General features: G+C 44.9%; 1 protein-coding gene across 3 annotated transcripts in view; it reads right to left on the bottom strand.

The window, feature by feature from the left end:
• LOC115476928 (IgGFc-binding protein-like) overlaps positions 1–23,292 on the bottom strand; it is a 920,282-nt gene that overhangs the window by 685,158 nt on the left and 211,832 nt on the right. The gene's annotated exons all lie outside the window — the stretch shown is intronic.

Genomic DNA, 23,292 nt, shown 5'->3' with positions numbered 1-23,292 from the left:
TAAACATCTAAGAGGGTGTAATGATGGAGCAGCATTTACAATCCTAACCACCTTACTGGTCAAATTGGACAGGTCATTATCGTCTTTATCTGCTATTATCTTACTGTGGATATAGAAACCAGCATTGAAGCCTGCTGCCCCACAGTTTGTGCACTGTACCATGACTGCTTGTTCTGTTTTAGTATAAGAAATGAAACGACTTTTTTGCTCAGTAGCAGTGTTATATGCTGCTATGTAGGTGGGCCTTGGTTCTTTTCCAGGGTCAAACCTTCCACACATTGAGGCCCAGATGCACTAACATCCCCATTAAGAATCCAGTTTGGAAATACAGATGGATTCCCAAAGAGAATAACATGCAGATGAGCTGCTCACTGCTTTTGTGAACAGGTCTCATGTGCATGTGATGGGGGGAAGCAAGTCGGCCAGCTGAGCATGCGCAGAGCAGCCAGTCGCTAAGCGTGACTGCTCTGTGCATGTCACAGACGGCTTTCATACATACAGACAAGCTGTGTGTATGAAAACAGCTTTTTTTTTTTGTTTCCCGCTTACACTTTCTCTTTGTAGATTAATACTAATGACCCCATTGCGTGAGAACTCTGATCAGGTAATGACTGAAAGTTTGATTCATCATTACATCTTGTTTTTGCTAAGCCACTGTTTTCTTTCTATCCCTCCACTGATGGCACAAATACTGTTTCTTAACGGAAACCTTTTACCTTCAGGCAATCAACAGAAAGGGCTGATTCTGTTGGGCTGAAATTCTTCCCTCCACTGTTCAGGTGTCATTCTAGGTAGTACCAACAGCTCCTGACCACCCATTAATATTTCAACGGTAGAGGTATGTGCTGCTTCTTGCATCGGTTCGGAAAATGGCTGTGCATCAATTTGCATGCATATTTGTATAATAATTAGCTCATTATAATAGCTTTGCATTCTGTTTTCTTGAGCTACTACCATGATAGGAAAAGAGCTTGGAGAACCCCTTTGTGCATGTCTCATTTTACTCCTTGCTCGCTAAACCGGCTAGAACTTGTATAACAACCACATTGCTTGCTCATTAGGTTTTGTGCATCTGGGCCTGAGTCAGCTGAAGCTGGAGATGTTTTGAAGACAGCTTTCATAACCCTGGAGTGGAAGGTATATAATGGAAGTCATAATTATTACAATTAGGTGATACCTGATGGTCAGGGTTGGAACCCCTATAAAATCTATAAACCATTCTTAAGGTGGACTTGGTTAATGTCACTGTTTATCCAGCAGGAAAAGCAGCATGTAATCTACTTTGGGGGATTCTGCCAAGTATTTGTGAATTGGATTGACCACTGTTGGATCTTTTGGGTTTGATGGATCCTTTGACTCAGTCTGGTCTAGATGTTTGCAAATGAATCTTCATAGTGGTGGATCACAGCTTCAGTTCCGATGGAGCAGAAGGAAACTGCTGCTTTACCTCCATCACCCCCCCCCCCCCCCCCCCAATAAAAATCTGAGATTTTCAAATTTTTTCTTTCCTATTTAACTGCTAAGAAATAGGGGGTTGTTTTAGACCTGATAGGGGTACAGTGACCTCTGTGCATATGTGAAAAAAATGACAGAAAGAGTCTGCATCTTTCTCTGAGAAAAGTCTATTGGGTTTATTTACTACAGTGTATTAAGTGTTTAACATGGATTTTAACATGTGTTTAAAAATCATTATGATACATTAAAACCTGCATTTACAGGACAATTCTATAAACTAGGCAGTAATATTTGTATGTGTATGCTAGTATTCTAGACAATTAATGCACATGCACTTGCATGCCTATATGCCAGATACTACCTAAGGCTATTCTGCAAGTATCTGCTTAACCTTCATAGTGCATATTTTTAAGGGGACATACGCAGGGGTGGTGCATGGACAGGACATAGGTGGGGCACTCATTTATACTTACTGTAGCTGCTCACACTTACACTAGTTCTATGGCTGGTTTAGTTGTGAGCGCCTAAATATTAGGCACGTGTATACCCAGTTGCTCTAGTAGTCTATAAAGAAAAATAGTGTCCTACTTTCCATTACAGAATACTGCACAGCCTCTGGGCACCTAATTAGAGCACTCTGGGCTCGGTTATAGAATAGCCCCTTAATGACTAACATGGAATTTTATGTTAATATTGGGAAGGTGCTGAGAAAGAGGTGTAATCATAATCTTACGAGCTCTTCTAAATGTCTACAGTCCTCCTTTGACAACCTTCATTGTGTTCCTTCTCCATCAGCACTGCATCTATCCCTCTCTCGTGACATTGCATTCAGTTACTTGGGCCTCAAGCTTTGGAATAGTATCCCCCCCTCACGGAGGGGCCCTTTTACAAAGCGGTGGTAAGCCCAAAGTAGGCTAACCGCGCCAATTTGGAGCTACCACCGGCCCAATGCAGGCATCGGCAGTAGCCCCAGCACCAGCATGCACCATTTCCAGTGTTGGGGAAAATAGGGCTCGATTGTTTAATGTGGCGGTTACCAGGCAGTAATCAGCCAGTGCTGTGCACTACCTGGTTACTGCCGGGTTAGCACGAGAGCCCTTACCACCAACTCAATGGGTGGTGCTAAGTGTTCCTCCTCACATGGCTATTTTCAGCCTTTTTTATCTGCTGTGGTAAAAAGGGCCACAGCGTGCGGCAAAATCGGCTCCACCGCTAGCTCATGGCCCTTTTTACCACAGCTTAGTAAAAGGGCCTCTTAGAGCACCTATGCCCCTGCAGTCTTTCAAGACTGTTCAGAAGACCCAACATTTTGCTGAGGCCTTTACATCTATCTTATCTTAAAGGCTCTTTTTTTTTTGTCTTCTCCCCCAGCTCCCACCCCATTTCTCTCTCCTCAGCCTCCTATCCCACTTCCCTTTGTTACCCCCTTCATCAGCACTGCCGAGTATTTATTTTTAATCTGTTGTTGTAAACCACTTAGTCGCCTGTCAAGGCTCTACTTGCGGTATATCATGCACACAAATAAATAAAATAAATAAAATTAATGAGTGATTCAATTTTGCCATTAATGTGGAGTAACAGCAAATCCTTACAATGCTTTGTTTAGTAAGTAGGTCCCTATATAAGATATTAGCTGAAGGTTTGCGAGACAGAGAAACTTATTAACCAGCACAACAAAGAAGCAGTAAATAGGAAAGGAATCTGAACCAGACATTTAGGCAGGTAGCCACACAAACAGGTGGCGGCCCAAGGAGAGGGGAGAGCAAGCAGGTGGCAGGTTAGACATAAAGAAGGAAGAGGGGAGTTAGAAAAGGCGGGGGGGAGGAAGCAGGAACAGAAGGGAAGGTCCAGGAGACAGAAAAAGGAGTGGCCACTGGAGGCAACAAGAGGGGCATTGCAAGAGTGCAAATCACCATTTTGCCATGCTGCTCCAGCAGTTCTCCGGCTCACCACATTTCTCTGTGCCCGGAGATTCAAACAGCATCCCCTTTGTTCCCAATCTTCCTTTTTTGCCACATGCATGTGGCTTTCTACCTCATGATCCTCTTGTGTGGTCCCACAGCACTTTGGGCAGAGGGCGAGTTTTGCGGCATGGTTGGTAAGTGTTGCGGAGAAGTGGCAGATGGCATGGCCACGAGATCCAGAGTGCCATAAGGGCTGGCCGTACAGCTGTTTTGTTGTCCTTTCAGGTAGAGAGCACCCATGAGGGACAGTGCCCAGGGTAGGGAATACTACCTGCCTCGTGGACGGGCTTTCTTTGCTGCACCAAATACGAATGTACATCCTTACTGGTATTTTTGGTTCGGCAGCAGTAGGCAGAAAGGCGCTCAGCAGGGGACATGACCTGCTGGTGCCAGGTGAGCACTGTGGCAGAGGAGTGTGTTGGAAGCACGGCATAGGAGCATGGGCCTGCGGGCGAGTGATGGGCGTTTTAGTGTGCCGTATTTTTGTATGGTGATGGGGGATTTCACGTGCGTAGACAATGCGGTTCAGAAAGCCGGAGTCAGCTTGACTCTTTCATGGCCTTGTCTGGCCCCTTCTCCTGAGGATCTCCATGGTCTCTTGGGCATGCCCACTGAAATCGGTCCTCTCTGGTGGGCCTGAGATGGCGCACTAGCTGGCCTTGGCTGCTGGTGACATGTGGGGCATTCTACTTAATATGGGCCTCTTATATTTCAGCTGTTCTCTGCTGCTCGGACTTGGGTTGGTGCGCAGGCTGAGGCTGACTTGGGCTGCCAGTAGTCTTCCCATATTGGGCCTTTCGGTCTCAGGAGAGCCCGAGGGTTTGCGTTGTGGGGGGTTGGAAATTACCTCTTGTCTTGCAACTAATGGTGGTAGGCTACAGCCCTGGGTGGAACAACACAAAACAAGAAATAGGGGGATTTTGGATATGTGACCCCTATTCCCAGGTCACGTGGCATACTTTCAACCTTCACATTGTATATTCGACACACATCCTAAGTATATGTAGCCATATTCAGCATGTGTCCGCTATTATGAAGTCAGAGCAAGCAAGGGGTTTTATTCTTACTTGGTGACATATAATTGATTAATAACCTGCATAAGTAGTTATTAACTGTTTTTTTAATGTGTTTTACATGAAAATTGGTGTTTCAATGGTGTGAAAAACCAAGGCTGGTGCTAGGCTGTCTAGTATGGACTAGGTCACGGATATGGTAGCATAAGGGCTCCTATGGAAATTCAGGTAAGAGGGAGCATAAGGGCAGAGCCGAGCTGCCTTCTGCAGTTTTATGTCCCAGAAACGCCCAAGAGAAATCATGGTTCTCCATGAACCACAACTCCATGACCGTCACTGAATCCAAAGCGGCTTCTACCATTACTGCATCCAGATCCAGGCATCTGTTTCCCATACTACAGGCATTGGTATATAAGGCTCTCCACATACTGCTCTTTTTTCCCTTACATTCCCAAGAGTTGTAAATGGCTTCGGGCCTTTTCTCATCATACTGAGTAACTGGGGCAGACAGGAAGGTCCATTCATGTCTTGTCTGCTGTCACTTAATATGTTGCAACAATATGGCATATTGGGGCCCAAAGAAGTTCCCAGTTATGATATGCGTGTATAGTAATGTCTTTTCAGACATGAAAATAGCTTTGGCAATGTGCTCCTGGACATCAGCCTGAGAACAATAGGCCCCTTTGATAACCTCCTTGAGGCCTTACAGGACATGAAGCACTGGGTACTGACTAGTCCATTACCTGGAATGTACCTAGGTTGCTTGGAGGACAGCTGTTGTGGACGGCACCTCTAGGTCATGCAATCCCTATGAACAACTGTCCAGCTCATATGTTTTCCCATCTCCTAAATAGCACCAGCTTGAACCAGTCTCGATGCATTCATTGCTATCCCAGTTGTAAACGAAGGACCCAGTTTTAATTTTGCTCTTTGGGACTGAATAAAGTGCCCTTTATGAATTTGGGGGTCTGCTTTTCATGGACAGTGGAACGGTCAGGTCTCCTAAGCTCCATATTCAATATTGTATCATAATACTCCTAGTTCCCAGGCTGTGGCATTGCAGATTTCAAGGCTGTTAGTTGAGGAAATCCAAGGTTGTTATTCAAGGGCTACTTACTAAATTGAAATTTCTTCCCTGTTAAAAAAACAAGGCAGATTATTAGAATCAGTATTACATGATTATTTTAAGTGATTTATCCCTGAAAAGATGTTCACCCCCCCCCCCCCTTTCCTTTTCACATTAATTTACATAGGCAGAAGTTTTGTTTCTGCTTAAAAAATTAAATTAACTGTTAATGTCAGGGTGGAAATCTGCCTATTTACAGGAAGAACAAAGGGGACCCATGGGCAAAATAACATACATTTCAGCCTGCTCTCAGTCAAGCCTATGTTACGGCTGATATCATTAATTTGGCCATCATGTACTTGCTCTTCAAAGCAGCACATTGTGTGCATCTACATTATTCACACACTGGTTAATATCCCAACACAACTGAATCCGTAGGTGTATCCATGTAAGGGTCACATATGGAAGATTTCTTTTCTTTTGGTTTGTGACTGCATGGCTCTGGACAGGAGTCATGCCTAGCTTTCGATGAAGTGCTTTTATCCATGAGCACTGGAACAATTTTTCTATATCAGGTTATCTTTACAAACCTTATCTCAGTTTAAGCTATACATGGAGGTTTTATTGCATTCACATCAGGATACTTCCACATCAGTACAACAAAGGCTAATCTGCATTCATGGCTGACTTTTAAAAGTAACAATACACTATGAAGTTAGCTAATTCCAGTGGCAGTAAGATAGGATCCAAGGAGTATATGGGATGATAATTCCAGCTGAATTTGTTACACATAAGTAGACAGGGTCATTCACCAGGGTTCTTGCTCACCAGATCAGGTTTCCAGTTGGCTGGTTGTTACTTGAGGACTACACATAGGCTATGATCTAAAGGGCTTAAGGAATCTCATTGTTTTCATAAATTAATTCCCAACAGGTTCCTGACATTGACCACTTTTATTGTGATGTTTTCATTTCAGCAGTATACACGGAATAAGGGTAATAGTAGTGACATCAGCACAGCAGATTACAACTACTGGATTACACCTCATGCACCTCGGATATCTAGTTATTAATGCAGTACGCATTGCAGTTTTGTGTGTCCATCAAGGCATAAGATGGTGCTCCTCAATGGGTAGTTGCATAAACCATGCTTCTCACAAGGAAACACTGATGTACATACTGCATCCAGTGTTGTGCTTCTCGTTGGTAATAAGCACTGGCCATACGAATTGATGACAAAATCGCTCAGCATCTGCACATACTTCTGCAGTGGCATTACAAATACTGTTGCACACTGCTAGGGACATTCTTAAAGTCCCAGGTAAAGAGTATCATTCCTATATGTTCCACTCCTGCATGTGCAGAACATGCTAGATAAAGAGTACACTTGGGGTTACTTCTTGTTCTGTTACACTCTACTTGACCACTGGCCCGTTAGTCTGGCTCTGCTAACTGATTTCGTCTGAAGATGATCATCTCATATCACAACATTCGAGATGACACGGCAAGTGGTTTTCTCGATACTGAATGCTACATGGTATGTGATCCCCAACATTAGTGGATGCGTCAGAGAGCACCATATTCGTGCCGTTAAGAAATTGACATAGTTGCAATAAGTACATAAGTAATGCCACACTAGGAAAAGACCAAGGGTCCATCGAGCCCAGCATCCTGTTCACGACAGCGGCCAATCCAGGCCAAGGGCACCTGGCAAGCTTCCCAAACGTACAAACATTCTATACATGTATTCCTGGAATTGTGGATTTTTCCCCAGTCCATTTAGTAGCGGGTTTATGGACTTGTCCTTTAGGAAACCATCCAAACCCTTTTTTAAACTCTGCTAAGCTAACCGCCTTCACCACTTTCTCCGGCAACGAATTCCAGAGTTTAATTATACATTGGGTGAAGAAAAATTTTCTCCGATTTGTTTTAAATTTACTACACTGTAGTTTCATTGCATTCCCCCTAGTTCTAGTATTTTTGGAAAGCGTGAACAGATGCTTCACATCCACCTGTTCCACTCCACTCATTATTTAATATACCTCTATCATGTCTCCCGTCAGCCGTCTCTTCTCCGAGCTGAATAGCCTAGCCTCCTTAATCTTTCTCATAGGGAAGTCGTCCCATCCCCGCTATCATTTTAGTCGCCCTTCGCTGCACCTTTTCCAATTCTACTATATCTTTCTTGAGATGTGGCGACCAGAATTGAACACAGTACTCAAGGTGCGGTCACACCATGGAGCGATACAACAGCATTATAACATCCTCACACCTGTTTTCCATACCTTTCCTAATAATACCCAACATTCTATTCGCTTTCCTAGTCGCAGCAGCACACGTAGCAGAAGGTAACTGTAACATTTTCTCATGGGTTCAGAATGCATAGGCTAATGTGTTAGGGTTTTTCAACACCGTGTGATTATCTTGACCATTAGGTTCTTGCCAGATACAAATAGTAAATAAGTCCTGTGATTCCTCATTAATAAGGAATGGGGTGGAACTGGCTTGCATGAACGTTCTGATTGCTGTACAGAGTAGGTAACTATTATAGGTGGGAGTTACAACGAGTGACATTAGGCAGAGGTTTCAATGAGCTCACTTATGCATAACATAAGATGCAGAATAGAGAGGGGAGTATTTAACATGTTTGTTTGTTCCTGGACAAATTTACAGGCACAAGTCCCTACAGCGGTACATGCAATAGTTCCTTTGCCAGTTAAAAAGCCGCATAGACTACATATACAGGTTTTCCAAATGGTCATTGGTCTTAGGATCACTAGGCCATTGTCAGATGTGCATAGTACACAAGTCCTATTTAATATGGAAGGTGTGCTGAACTGTCTTGCACCCCTTCAGGATGCATTCTGGTGCATTCTAATATCTATTTAGAGTAGGTAATCAAACTCTACATACTATTTGGGAGTCTACTTACATGAACACTAACACGCCCTATTTATAGTCGATAACAGGGGCAGTGGCACTTGTACCCCCATGAGTACACTCACAGCAGGAGTACTTTTATGCCAGATATGAGTTCATTTACCCAAATCAGTAAGATTACCTAAATACACCCTTCCAATGTTGCTTAACAATTCTAGAACACTAGTTACCTGTTGTCATCCGGGGTCAAAGTGAAGCGTGACCACATACATATATATACAAATACTCGGGCATACCCAGGTGGCACCCATATATATACATAACCAAGTGGCAGCAATATAGACACAAATAACTGGGACATGACCTGGTGCAGCCATAAGCGTGCTTGCGCAAGCCTTTCTTCAGATGACTTCTTGGCGATGCTGTGTACAAATATAGCACTGGTTCATCTACGGACAAAGTACTGCATACAAAGATAGTGGCTATATACCTAGGGAACAGCTATAAGTGAGGTTATTCAATTTATACGATGCTTACCTAAAAAAGAAAGGGCATATTCATGCTGAACTATATGTACGGCACAGGTGAACCTTAACTAGGCTTATAGCTTTGCGAGTACAAAGTAAGGATATTATTCAGTGAAGCTGACCTTTATATGAGTTAAGAATATAGTACAGCAATACTGGACTTTACACAAGTCAAGACTATATTTCAGCGATGCTGACACTTAACTGGGGAGGTAGATCGGTAGCTCTGGATTTTTTCGAGTACAGGAATCAAGGGATGACCACAGCTAGGAGTAGGAGGGGTGAGGAGACCATGACAAGCAGGTGCTTTTACAGCAACCCCTCTTCAATGATGTTATGGTAGTGCATCAGCATGTCAAAGGTATATGCATCAGGCTGAGCACGAAAAGTGCCTCAGGAGTAAGGTGGAACTGGGTAGAGCTATGTGACTCAGAAGGCTAGACACCCTGCCCAAAATGCTCTAGACAGAAATATTTGATTGTTAAATATTGTTGACTGTATACATGTATATTATTTACATGATACTGAAAATGTCTTCATATATGTAAGTGAATGCTGTGGCCATAATAAATTCCACTTTTCAACTCGACAAGGTGTCATGTGTGGGTATGTGAACTGTGTTGGAGGGATGAAGGGAGAGTTCCATGGTGCTGCCTGCCCTGTTTGTGTGCATTCCTTTTGAAGCTGAAAGAAAAAAGCAGTGAAACAAGCTTGTTGCATTTTGAAACAAACTGAAAGCCCCCAATGAAATGTTGTTTTGCTTCATTTTGTTTTTAGTAGGCATGTTAATTTCAAAATGAATGCGCTGAAAATGAATGCTAAGACCAAAAAAAAACCCAGGAGTGAAATGAAATTAGGAGCAACCCCCCCCCCCCCCCCAAAAATAAAAGGAAACAAAAAATGTTTAGCCACCCCATAGCACCAAATGCAGCTAGGAAGGCAGACTTTGCAGGAAAATGTTAAAAAGAAATCTTCTTCCCTTTCATTTTCAGGGGAATTCTATAAATGGTGCTTTAAATTGCATGTGGAAATATGGGCACGTGCCCAATTTGCGTGTGCAATTTAATTGAATAACAAGCCAATCACCACCAATAACTGGCTACTAACAATCAATTTTTGGCGCTAATTGGTAATTTTCATTTACATGCACATTTTCCAAGTTGGTATTGTAGAAAGAAGCGCAGGTAAATATTTACTTCCGGATATGAAAAGGAGATGTGGGCATGGGCGGGTCATGTGTGTTCCTAGAATTTATGCGCAGCATTACAGAATAAGGCAGATCCATGCCTAATTTAGGCATGAGGATTTACACAAGATTTCAGTTGGTGTAAATCTTCACACTCAAAATAGGGTGTGGATCCCGGTTCTAAGCACTATTCTATAAACAGCACCCAACTTGTAGCGCCATTTATAGAATAGTGCTTAGCACTCATTTTTTTCAGCACTCAAATTTGGGTGCCATTAACTGAATTTAGCCCTTTATGCTTTTGTTCTTATGTGTTGGCATGCATATTCAGAATGTATATCCTGAAAATCTGATCCACTGGGAAAACTAAGGACAAATTAGGAAACCACAGCTCTAGACAATTGTAGTCAAAAGGTATCCTAAAATAAGGAATCTGGAGTAAATTCAGTCTCCAAGCTTAATCTTGTAGCTGGTGTGAGATTACCATTATCTCTTTCTTCTCTTTTATGATGTGGATAACCACTTTGGTTGTACAACAGAAAGGTGGTATATCAAGAATCTAATACACAACACAGGACAAATCCCTCCTCTCAGTACCCTTCTCCACCACCGCCAACTCCAGACTCCGCCCTTTCTGCCTCGCCTCACCCTATGCTTGGAATAAACTCCCTGAGCCCATACGCCAAGCCCCCTCCCTACCCATCTTCAAATCCTTGCTCAAAGCCCACCTCTTCAATGTCGCTTTCGGCACCTAACCATTGTACCTCTATCCAGGAAATCTAGACTGCCTCAATCTTGATTGACTGCACTTTTTGTCCTTTAGATGTAAGCTCCTTTGAGCTGGGACTGTCCTTCTTTGTTAATTGTACAGCGCTGCGCAACCCTGGTAGTGCTTTAGAAATGTTAAATAGTAGTAGTAATAACAAATATTAAATTGTGGACTTTATGAGATGGGGAATATAATAGAGCTCCTAGACCAGCGACGGCGAACCTATGGCACGCGTGCCAGACAGGGCATGCAGAGTCCTCTCTGTTGGCACGCGTACCCAGCCACTTTCACTTCATCCTTCGTTGCTAGAAAAAAAAAATCAAGCAATCGCGCACACCTTTCACTTCCGCCACGTTCGCTGCCTCGCTCACTGCGTCATCTGTCTCCGCCCACTGTAAGGCTCCTCTCTCCAATCCAGCCCATCACGGCGCCGCGTCTTCCTCCCCCTGCGGCTCCCTGTGTGCCAGCACGTCAGTGCGCCCGCCTATTTCTTCAGCTGCAGTGCTGTACTCCACCCCCGCCGAGCCAGAGCAGAGCCCAGGTAAGATCCCCAGGTAGTCAGATCTCTCTTAGAGACTTTCATAATATTAGCCTGACCACATTTTTTTCCTCCTATGTCTTACCCGAGTTTCCTGACATTTTTCTTTAACAGAAAGAAATTCTGGATAGGTGCTTGACACTTTTGTGAGGCCCCTACTTTTTTTTTTTGGTCACCTGTTAGATAGGTTGCTAAAATTTCCTTCACAGTTTGTTCCATTTGCCTGTATGTGTGTGTGTATTTTGCTGGTTTGTGCAACTTTTGGTGAATCATGGCACTTTGATACAAAATGTGTTGCCTTTTATAATGTGGCGTTGTCTCCTTCTCTTGTCTGTAGATACTGCTGCAGCATGCAGCTGGCACCGTAAAGAGAGTTTCTATGGAGCTTGGGGCGTTTCCCATTGGTTGATCACTAATAGGAATGAGGGAGGGGGGACAGGGGAGGGGGAGGTTATTCAGGTTAAATTGCACTGTTGGCACTTTGCGTTTCACAGTGGTTGATCACTCATAGGAACAAAATCACCAGGCAACAAAGGTAGAAAAAATCATTTTATTTTCATTTTAGTGTTTGGAATATGCCCAATTTGAGAATTTACATCTGCTGTCTTAGTTTGCACTGGGTATACTGGAGCTGTAACAGCTTACAGAAATGATTTATAATTAAAAAAAAAAAATCATGTTTTTTTTTTACTCCTATACTAGTATAATATTTTCAATGATGTCTATTTATATGCACCATAGCTGGTATAATGGGTGTGGCTATCATGGGGGTGGAGTCATATGTGGTGACCCCACCCATAATGAGTGCCAGCACCTGTTGGCACTTTGCGATAAATAATTAGATTTTGGGTTGCTGTTTGGGCACTCAGTCTCTGAAAGGTTCGCCATCACTGTCCTAGACTGTCAAAACATGTGGAGGGGATTTTCAAAAGGACATCCAAGTCAGAATAGGGATGTCCACGTCAGAACAACCCAAATAGATGACCATCTTGTGTGTATTTTCGAACAGAAAATACATTAAGATTTCCTGTTCAAAAATACGTGAGATGGACATCTGTATACTGGTGACATCCAGCATGAAAAGCTGTCTGCATGCTGGCATTCTTTGAAAATGGCCAAACAGACATCCATGCAAAGCAGAGGGTCAGCCTAGTGGTATGAAAATATACCCTAGTGGTTAGTGGTATAAAAATACTGTCATGGCTGTGGCCGTGCCCCCATGTCCAGACTCACCTCTTCCTCCAGTGGTCAGGGTCTGCAGCTTCTATGGACTGCCGTCTCCCTGTTTCTCAAGCTGCATTCCAGAGATTATTCCAGCACTGTTCTGATGTTCCAGCTTCCAAGCCTCACTCTGAAGTCCCAGTATCCAAGCCTCACTCTGGTGTTTCAGTATGCTTCAAGCCTCATTCCTGAAGGTATGATATAATCAGTGAGGGCTCTCATAAGGAACGCTGAGACATTCAAACTTTGCCTTTGCAACAGAAGGTCTCCTTGTGATTTCTTGCCGGCGTACATTTGTTGCACTTCTAGCCTGTTCTTGCCTTGTTTCCTGACATGTATCTAGCCCTGCTTCCAGTCTGTTCTTGCTTTGTCTCTTGCTTTGTTGCCAGTTCTGTTTTAGCTATGTTTTCCCATGTGTTCCTGCTTGCCTTCATCCTTGCTTCAGTTTGTTCCTGCTTTGCCTTCAGCCTTGCCTTAGTTTGTTCCTGCCCTGCTGTTAGCTCCATTTCTGCTTTCTAGTTCCTGTTTTGCTTTCAAGCTCCAGTTCTGCTATCTAGTTTTTGCCTTGCTTTTAGCTCCAGTTCTGCTATCTGGTTACTGCCTTGATTTCAAGTTCCAGTCCAGTTTTCCACCCAAGTCCTGCATTGTTCCTAGTTCCTGCTCCAGCCAAGCATGCTCTGTTCCTGGTTCCTGTTCCAGTCAAAGCCTGTCTGTTCCTGGTTTATGTTCCAGCCAAGTCCTGCCTTTGAGTTCCAGAATTCCAGCTTTGCTTACAAGCTCCAGTCCAGTTTACAAGCCCCAGTCGAGTTTTCCACATCCAGCCTTGTCTGTCTCCAGTCTGAGCCTGCATTGCCTAGTATCAGTACTAGCCTGGGTGATTAGCCTGCTGGCAAACTGTGCTCTGGCAGTGACCCAAGGGCTCACTTTCTCCTTGAGATCATGACAAATACACTTTGTTGGAGTCCTTGGACTGTAATCCGAGGGACCAAGGCTCAAATCCCACGTTAAGTCTTTTATTTTGTAAAAAAACAAATACCTACTGTACCTGAATGTACACCACTTCAGTAGCATTGAGGCTTGCAGGTGGCTTACATATTTAGATGCAGCAGGTATTTTTCTGTTCCTGGAGGGCTCACAATTAAAAAAAAAAAAAAAGACTTAAATGGGATTTTACCTAGACCCATGGTGTACATTCCACTGCACTAAACACTTGACCAGTGGTGCCAAAACCTGGTTTAGGAGGCACCCCAACCACTCAGGGTTTCAGGATATCCACGATGAAAACTCATGAGAGAGATTTGCATGCACTGCCTCCACTGCATGAAATCTATCTCATGAATATTCACTGTGGGTATTTTGAAAACTTAACTGGCTGGGGTGCCTCCAGGACCAGGTTTGTGAACCACTGCACTAGGCTATTCCTCAGACTTGCTAGCTGCCCTGTTAAGAATGCCCATAATACCTGAAGCTGTCATAGGCCTGGTATCCCTTTTCCAGTTTCACTTTCAGGGCAGAGGAAGGGGATCAGCAATTACTGAGGGATTAATGTACGTAAAAGTAAGAGGAAAAGACGGCCACTTTGGTTCTCAAATATAATAGCTGAAAAGGTAAGAGAAAAAGGTTAGCCTTCATGTGTTACAAGACAACGCAGAAAGAGGAAGACAGGCAAAAATATCTAGAAAAGCTAAGAGAAGCTGGAAAAGCTGTCAGGAAAGCAAAGATACAAATGGAAGAAAAGATAGCCAGTATGGTAAAACTGGGGGACAAGACAGATATGAAAGGAGGAAGAGCCAAAATGGCGTAGTGAGGCTCAAGGGTGAAAGGGAGGAATATGTAGAAGCTGATAAGAACAAAGGTGAACTGCTTAACAATAATTTCTGTTCTGTGTTCATGGATGAAAGGCCAGGGGTAGGACTGCATAAAACAAATGCTAATGGGAATAGATGTTTGGTAGACCAGGACCGATTCTCAGAAGGCTGTGTTTATGAGGAGCTAGAAAAACTAAAAACAGACAAAGTGATGGGGCCTGATGGGATACATCTGACTACCTGTTGCTCTAATCCTATTCCCACCCATCTACTTAGCACTATCTCTCCTACTGTCATCCCTTCTACATGTCATATCCTCAATCTTTCACTTTCCACTGCAATTGTTCTTGATGCCTTCAAAAATGCCATAGTTACACTATTCCTCAAAAAACCTTCATTGGACTCAAGCTTTCTTTCTATCCTTTCCTATCCAAGATACTGGAATGTGCTGTTCACCACCATTGTCTTGGCTTTCTTTCTTCTCAAGCTATTCTTGATCAACTTCAATCTGGCTTTCCCCTTCTTCATTCAACTGAAACAACCCTTGCTAAAGTCTCAAATGACCTGTTCATGGCCAGATCCAAAGGTCTCTATTCTATTCTCATCCTTCTCAATCTATCTGCTCCTTTGGACACTGTTGATCACTGCCTGCTCCTTGGTACGCTGTCCTCACTTGGATTCAGAGCTCTGTTCTTTCCTGGGTTTCTTCTTATTTCTCCCATCACACTTTTAGTTTATACTCTGGTGGATCCTCCTCCACTTCTATCCCACTATCAGTTGGTGTATCTCAGGGCTCTGTCTTGGGATCTCTTCTTTTCTCCATCTATACTTCTTCCCGTGGTACATCTCATCCCATGGTTTTCAGTATCACCTTTATGCTGTTGACTCCCAGATCTACCTCTCCACACCAGAAATTTCAGCAGGAATCCAGGTCCAAGTATCAGCCTACCTGTCTGACATTGCTGCCTGGATGCCTCACCGCCATCTGAAATTAAATATGACTAAGACTGAGCTTCTTATCTTTCCCCGAAAAACCATCTCTCCTCTTCCCCCATTCTCTATCTCTGTGGATAACACTCATCTTCCCTGTATCATCAGCTTGTAACCTTGGGGTTATCTTTGACTCCTCTCTCTCTCTGCACATATCCAACAGACTGAAAAAAACTGTCATTTCTTTCTGTATAATATCACCAAAATCTGTTCTTTCCATTCTGAGAACACTACTAAAACCTTTATCCACACTCTTATCACCTCTCGCTTAGCCTACTGCAACTTACTTCGAACAGGTCTCCCACTAAGCCATCTCTCTCCCCTTTAATCTGTTCAAAATTCTGCTGCACGGCTTATATTCTGCCAGTGTCACTATGCTTATATTAGCCCTCTCCTAATGTCACTTAATTGGCTCCCTATCCATTTCCACATATAGTTCAAATTCCTCTTATTGACTTATAAGTACATTCACTCTGCAGCTCCTCAGTACCTCTTTGCTCTTATTTCTCCCTACACTCCTCCCCAGGAAATCCTTTTATCGGGAAAATCTCTCTTATCTGTACCCTTCTCCTCCATTGCCAACGCCAGACACCGCTTCTTTTTTTTGTTGTTAGATTTGTACCCCGCGCTTTCCCACTCATGGCAGGCTCAATGCGGCTGGCAATGGAGGGTTAAGTGACTTGCCCAGAGTCACAAGGGGCTGCCTGTGCCGGGAATCGAACTCAGTTCCTCAGTTCCCCAGGACCAAAGTCCACCACCCTAACCACTATGCTATTCCATATGCTGCACCATATGCCTGGAATAAACTTCCTGAGCCAGTACATCAATCTCCATCTCTGTCCACCTTCAAATCTAGGCTAAAAATCCACCTTTTTGATGCTTTCAACTCCTAGCCCCTATTCACTTGTACAGTACTCATGTCTGTTTTATAATTCCCACCTTAGTAATTCCCTTATCCCTTATTTGTCCTGTTTGTCTGTCCTGAGTAGATTGTAAGCTCTTTCAAGCTGGGACTGTCTCTTCATGTTCAAGTGTACAGCACTGCGTACGTCTAGTAGCGCTATAGAAATGATAAGTAGTAGTAGTAGCATTCAAGGAACTCAGGGAAGTTCTGGTGGCTCCTTTGTCTGACCTCTTCAATACTTCCTTAGAGTCTGGAGTGGTCTCAGAGGACTGGAGAAGGCATGGGCATAGTTTGGGGGGGGGTGAGAGAGGGCATTGCCCCCCCCCCCAAACACAGGGCCAGTGCAACCTGGCTGCAGGCGGCTCTCATTCCCTCTTTCCAGCCTTCAGCTCCCCGATAGCTCTCCTCTCCGTTCCTGCCGCCCTGTGTTTCAACCTTTTATTTTAAGTCGCAGCAACGGCACTGGAAACAGCACAATGGGCTCGCCTCCAGCCTTTCCCTTCCCTCAGCATCCTGTCCTTGCGGAAACAGGAAATACATCATCAGAGGAAGGCGGGACACTGAGAGGGAAAGGAAAGGCTGGAGACGAGCCCACTGTGCTGTTTCCAGTGCCGTCGCTGCAACTTAAAATAAAAGGTTGAAACACAGGGCGGCAGGAGCAGAGAGGAGGGCTGTTGGAGAGCTGAGGGTGGGCAGGTGGGACTGGGTTGGAACTGAACTCGGGGACTGAAAAGAGGGAGCTGGGGAAGTCAGTGGACATGAATGGTAGGAGAGGGTGGGGTGGGGGTCAAAGGAGAATCATTGGACGTGGATGGGGGAGGGCAGAGGAGAATCGCTGGACATGGAGGGGAGAGGCAGAGGAGAATTGCTAGACATGGAGGGGAGGGCAGGGGAGAGAAGAGAAATCACTGGACATGGAGGGGAGGGCAGGGGAGAGGAGAATTGATGGGCATGGATAGATGGAGGGGGTAGGGGAGAGGAAATTTGCTGGATATGGATGGATGGAAGAGAGGGCAGAGGAGAATGGAGAGTTGCTGGACTTGGATGGATGGATGGAGGGGAGGGAAGAGAGGAGAAATGTTGGACAAGGATGGAGGGAAGGAAAGACAAAGGAAGGAGATGCACATGAATGGAGAGGAAGGGAGAGAGGAGAAATACTGGACATGGATGAGGGGAGGGAAGACAAAGGAAGCAGGTGCACATGGATGGAGGGGAGGACAGTGAGCAGAAATGCTGGATATGGATGGAGGGAAAACTGCTGAATTTAAGGGCTGGATTGGAACACTTTTGAGGGCAGATGCTGAAACTGGAAGAAGGATAGAGACAGGGCTACAGATGGTAGACGGGACGCATAAGGACACAGGAGGATGGTGAACATGGTGAGTGAAAAAATATCAAATGGAAAGAAGACACTGCATAAAACAGAAGACACTGGGACCAAAGCAAAAAGAAAAACTAAATACTCAGACAACAAAGGTAGAAAAAGTATTTTATTCAGAATTTATTAATTGGAATATGTCAGCTTTTGGAAATGTGCATTTGTGATATTTTGCATGTAAGTTTCAATTTCTCTAGTATTGCTGCGTGCCAAGTCTAACTTCTCGAGGTAACATTCCAGTTCTGTATTTTGCCTTCATATTTTTTAATTTCTAGTTCCTTGTGTCATATCTATTGTGTCATGTGCTTTTCATGTGTGATCAAGATGCAATATTCTGCTAGTGTGTAGTATTTGCAGCCCTATTTCTTTTGTTTCGTTCACTAGGTAGTGTATTGGTGTTTTAAAGCCTGGTGTGATTACAGTGCTGCCTTTCCACGCATAAGGTTGTAGCTCGTCCTGTCCTTGGAATTAGTGCTGTTATGGTTTGGTAAGGTTATTAGTGTGTTTTTGCACAAGTTTGTGTATAGTGTTTTGCAGTGGAGAGATTGTGTGTTGGCCTTACTGAGGTGGTACCAAAACATCAGCAAGCGTTTTAGAGCCTAAATCATGACACACTACCTCTTGAAGGATTTACACAAGTTTGTGTATAATGTTTTGCAGTGGAGAAATTGTATGTTGGCCTTACTGAGGTGGCACCAAAACATCAGAAAGGGTTTTAGTGGAGGAGTGGCCTAGTGGTTAGGGTAGTGGACTTTGGTCCTAGGGAACTGAGGAACTGAGTTCGGTTCCCACTTCAGGCACAGGCAGCTCCTTGTGACTCTGGGCAAATCACTTAACCCTCCATTGCCCCATGTAAGCCACATTGAGCCTGCATGAGTGGGAAAGCGCGGGGTACAAATGTAACAAAAAAAATCATGCATTTCTAAGGTCAACACTGCCATGGTATGGGAAAGGAGTTGGGGAAATACTACTGGAGAGGAAGAGGGAGCGCTGGGTAAGGAGGAAAGAAGGAAGGAAAGTAGAAAGAGCTGGCTTTTTTGGGGAATAATCATAATGAATATGTATGAGATATTCATTATGGTTATTCCCAAAAAAGCCAGCTCTTTCTCCTTTCCTTCCATCCTTCATATTAGCATATTCATTTGTGTGTATATATATATCCTATATAATAATTTGCTCTATGAACATTCCATGAGGCTGTCTGCGACCGTGCCTCGCTTCTGATTGGCTGTGCCAGGCAGCTTCATCGAACGTTCATGGAAAAGAAAAAGAGAGGACTACCGAGACTGCCACCCTCCCATACCGCCCTCACGAAATCGCCAACCTCCTTACCCCCCTCCTCCTCCTTCCTCCTTTTACCGGGGTCCCGGCGGCACCAGTGAAGGGCGAGCAGGTTCGCCGAGTCTGCTGCCTTCTCTTCTCTTCGCTGTCAGCTCTGACTCTGGTCCCGCCCTTGCGGAAGCAGGAAATGAGGGCGGGACCAAAGTCAGAGCTGACAGCGAAGAGAATGGAAGGCAGCAGACTCATCGAGCCTGCTCCCTCTTCACTGCTGCCGCCGGGACCACGGTAAGAAGGGGGGAGGGGAGGGTAGTAGAGGGGAGTTGGCGATTTTGGAGGGGGGTGACGTGCACGTAGGGGGATGGGCGGGGCCAGTGTTGGGGAGGGGCGCGGGTGGAGGCATCGCAAGGACGTGTGTGAGACTGAAAGGGGGGTCTGGAACTCGGGGAAGGAAGGAGGGAGGGGGGCCTGGAATGGAGGGGGAAGGGAGGTGGGAGGGAGGGGGGTCTGGAACTCAGAGGGGGAAGGGAGGGGGTCTGGAACTCAGAGGGGGGATGGGGATGGGGGAGGGTGGGAGGGAGGGGGGACTGGAACTCGGAAGACAGACAGAGGGAAGGAGAGGGAGAGAGGGAGGGGGGCCCTGGAATTCAGAGGAGAGGGGAAGGGGACCTGGAACTCAGAGGGGGAGGGGAATGCACCACCTGTTAAAAAAAAAAACACAATCAGGCCCGTACATAAGTACATAAGTAATGCCACACTGGAAAAAGACCAAGGGTCCATCGAGCCCAGCATCCTGTCCACGACAGCGGCCAATCCAGGCCAAGGGCACCAGGCAAACTTCCCAAACGTACAAACATTCTATACATGTTATTCCTGGAATTGTGGAACACCTGGAAACTTATGGACAAAGTGGTGAGTTGCAGGGGAGTGGGAGAGGGGAGGGAGGACGGCATGGAAATCGGAGGGGAGGAAAGGGGGCCGTGGGACTTGGAGGGGACAGAGGGAGAGAGCAGGGGGGGAGATATCCTTGCTAGCGCCCGTTTCATTTCATACTGAAACGGGCCTTTTTTTACTAGTATATATATATATATATATATATATATATATTCTAACAAGCCCCTCCAGTGCTCAGGTGTTACCATGTGATTTCTGAAACCAGGTGGTTGTAGTCGGGCCAGGTTTCAGAACTCACTGCGAAACACCGGAAGAGTTGTAAGTTCACCAACCTCGTCTTCCGTCTTCAAAAGGCGGAAGAGGAAAATTAATCTAATTTAGGATTAGAATGTTAGTCTTCCCAGAGTTCAGAGGCACCAGACACTAAAGACTAAATAATTTTCGTGCGCTTTATTAGATGACAACAAATAATTTAAAACAGTATGAACATTTCATCAAGATTTTGATAAACAAAATTTACTCTATAAACATTCGAGAACCACTATAGTTTTAACCCAAGTTTTCTTCCTTTACAGGTCAACCCAACATAACATCAAAATCAAATGCATCAGATAAGTATTTTATATTTTTTTCCTTAAATTCTATCCTTCGATTAATATGTTCAGTTAAGTGAATTTATTTTTTTCCCACTTCAATACAAGAATTTGATTCTTTCTGTATTGTTTCTGTTTTTCTAGGATTCTCCTTTCGCAGATGGAACCCAGGACCCCAGGTAAGTGTGTTTATTTAAATTGGTTTGCTTCCCAAGTCACTTAGCTGTGTTTCAAGTAGTTTTTCTCTGTAGCTCAGAAGTCTTTCTTGCGTAGGGGCCCAGCTGTACACTCCGTACTCCGTCCGGGCGCCTCGCTCTTCACCCTAAACCTTTCTTAATAACTTGAAAGGGAAAAAAACCCTATCTCCCTACTGAAATCTCCTTGTAAACCTCTAGGTGACAGTTGAAAAACACTTTGGCCGTATACTTTTTCAAAAATAAAATAACTTAAATATACCTATTCTTCAAGACCTGTTCTACCTTTTATTTTTCCCTGCTCTAGAGGAGCACTAGCGCCTTTCACTCATGCACCACCTCCCCACTTCAGCCAATTCATCCTAATGCCTATTAACCCCAATCCAACCCCATTAAAATTTAACTTTAATTTCTATGACACTCACCTTCCACACAATCCCCCTCTTTCATTACCAGCATTCAAATAGTTTTTATTTTTTTCTCAATTACACCATTCAGTCACCTTAAACACCTATGTTCTCTCACAACCCCCGAGACACACCAGGACACAACCTCTCTCCTCGGTGTCTTCAGCTCCTCTGACCAACTGTCCACAGCCCCGTTGCCTAAGTATATATATATATATATATGCAAATGAATATGCTAATATGCCTCGCCCTATCCTTTGTCCCCCTAAATGAGACAGTCAAACTACGCCCATGGGAGAAGGGCAGATGTGGTAACTCTGCATGAGGAAGTAAGGAGGAGGTTGGGAATTACAGACCTGTTAGTCTGACCTCAGTAATAAGTAAACTAATGGAAATGCTTTCGAAGTGAAGGATTGTGAGGTTTCTAGAATCAAATGGATTGCAGGACCCAATGCAGCATGGTTTTACTAGAGGCATGTCTTGTCAGACAAATCTGATTGATTTCCTTGACTGGGTGACCAAATAGTGGCTATGGGAGGGGTGCTAGATGTGATGTACTTGGATTTTAGCAAAGCCTTGGACAGGGTTCTGCACAGGCGACTGATAAAGAAAAAGTGCCCTCGGTATAGGCACTAAAGTGATTGACTGGGTTAAAAACTGGTTAAGTGGAAGGAGACAGAGGATCGTAACGTTGTGGGCCATAATTGAACGGGGGCGCCCATCTCTAAGGGCGGCCATCTCCGGGGATGTCCCCGGGAAGGGGCGGAGCCAACCTTATTATCGAACAAGATGGGCACCCATCTTTCGTTTCGATAATAAGGTTGGGGCCTGCCAAATCTCAACATTTCGGTCGACCGAAATGTTGAGATCGCTGGACTTAGAGATGGCCGGCCTCGGTTTTCGCTGATAATGGAAACCGAGGCCGGCCATCTCAAACACGGCCAAATCCAAGCCCTTTGGTCGTGGGAGGAGCCAGCATTCCTAGTGCACTGATCCCCCCTCACATGCCAGGACACCAACCGGGCACCCTAGGGGGCACTGCAGTGGATTTCACAAATTGCTCCCAGGTGCATAGCTCCCTTATCTTGGGTGCTGAGCCCCCCAACCCCCCCCCCCCCACAAACCCATTCCCCACAACTGTACAACAGTACCATAGCCCTTAAAGGGTAAAGGGGGGCACCTACATGTGGGTACAGTGGGTTTCTGGTGGGCTTTGGAGGGCTCCCATTTACCACCACAAGTGTAACAGGTAGGGGGGGATGGGCCTGGGTCCACCTGCCTGAAGTGCACTGCAGTACCCACTAAAAACTGCTCCAGCGACCTGCATAGTGCTGTGATGGAGCTGGTTAGGACATTTGAGCCTGGCATAGAGGCTGGCAAAAATTGCTTTTTATTTTTATTTTTGGATGGGAGGGGGTTGTTGACCACTGGGGGAGTAAGGGGAGGTCATCCCCAATTCCCTCCAGTGGTCATCTGGCCAGCTGGGGAACGTTTTCAAGGCTTAGTCATGAACAAAAAGGGACCAAGTAAAGTCAGCCAAATGCTCGTCAGGGCCGGCCTTCTTTTTTCCATTATCGGTTGAGGCCAGCCATCTCTTAACCACGCCCCCGTCCTGCCTTCGGTACACTGCCGACACGCCCCCGGGAACTTTGGCCGGCCCTGCGACAGACTGCAGTTGAAGCCGGCCAAAATCAGCTTTCAATTATACCGATTTGGCCAGCTTTAAGAGAAGGCCGGCCATCTCCCGATTTGTGTCTGAAGGTGGCCGCCCTTCTCCTTCAAAAATAAGCAGGATAGTAACATAGTAGATGACGGCAGAGAAAGACCTGCACGGTCCATCCAGTCTGCCCAACAAGATGACTCATATGTGCTACTTTTTGTGTATACCTGACCTTGATTAGTATCTGCCATTTTCACAGCACAAACCGTAGAAGTCTGCCCAGCACTAGCCCTGCCACCCAACCACCAGCCCCGCCCCCCACCACTGGCTCTGCCACCCAATCTCCACCAAGCTTCTGAGGATAAAAAAAGGGAAATGGGACTTGATATACCGCCTTTCTGTGGTATTTTGCAACTACATTCAAGGTGGTTTACATATATACAGGTACTTTTGGGGATCTTGCCAGGTATTTGTGACCTGGATTGGCCACTGTTGGAAACAGGATGCTAGGCTTGATGGACCTTTGCCCAGTATGGCAATACTTATGTACTTGTGTACTTATTTTGTA

The sequence above is a fragment of the Microcaecilia unicolor genome, chromosome 8, assembly GCF_901765095.1.
Source record: "Microcaecilia unicolor chromosome 8, aMicUni1.1, whole genome shotgun sequence".
In the NCBI taxonomy this organism is placed as follows: domain Eukaryota; kingdom Metazoa; phylum Chordata; class Amphibia; order Gymnophiona; family Siphonopidae; genus Microcaecilia; species Microcaecilia unicolor.
This window is presented reverse-complemented; position numbering and strand designations above follow the sequence as displayed.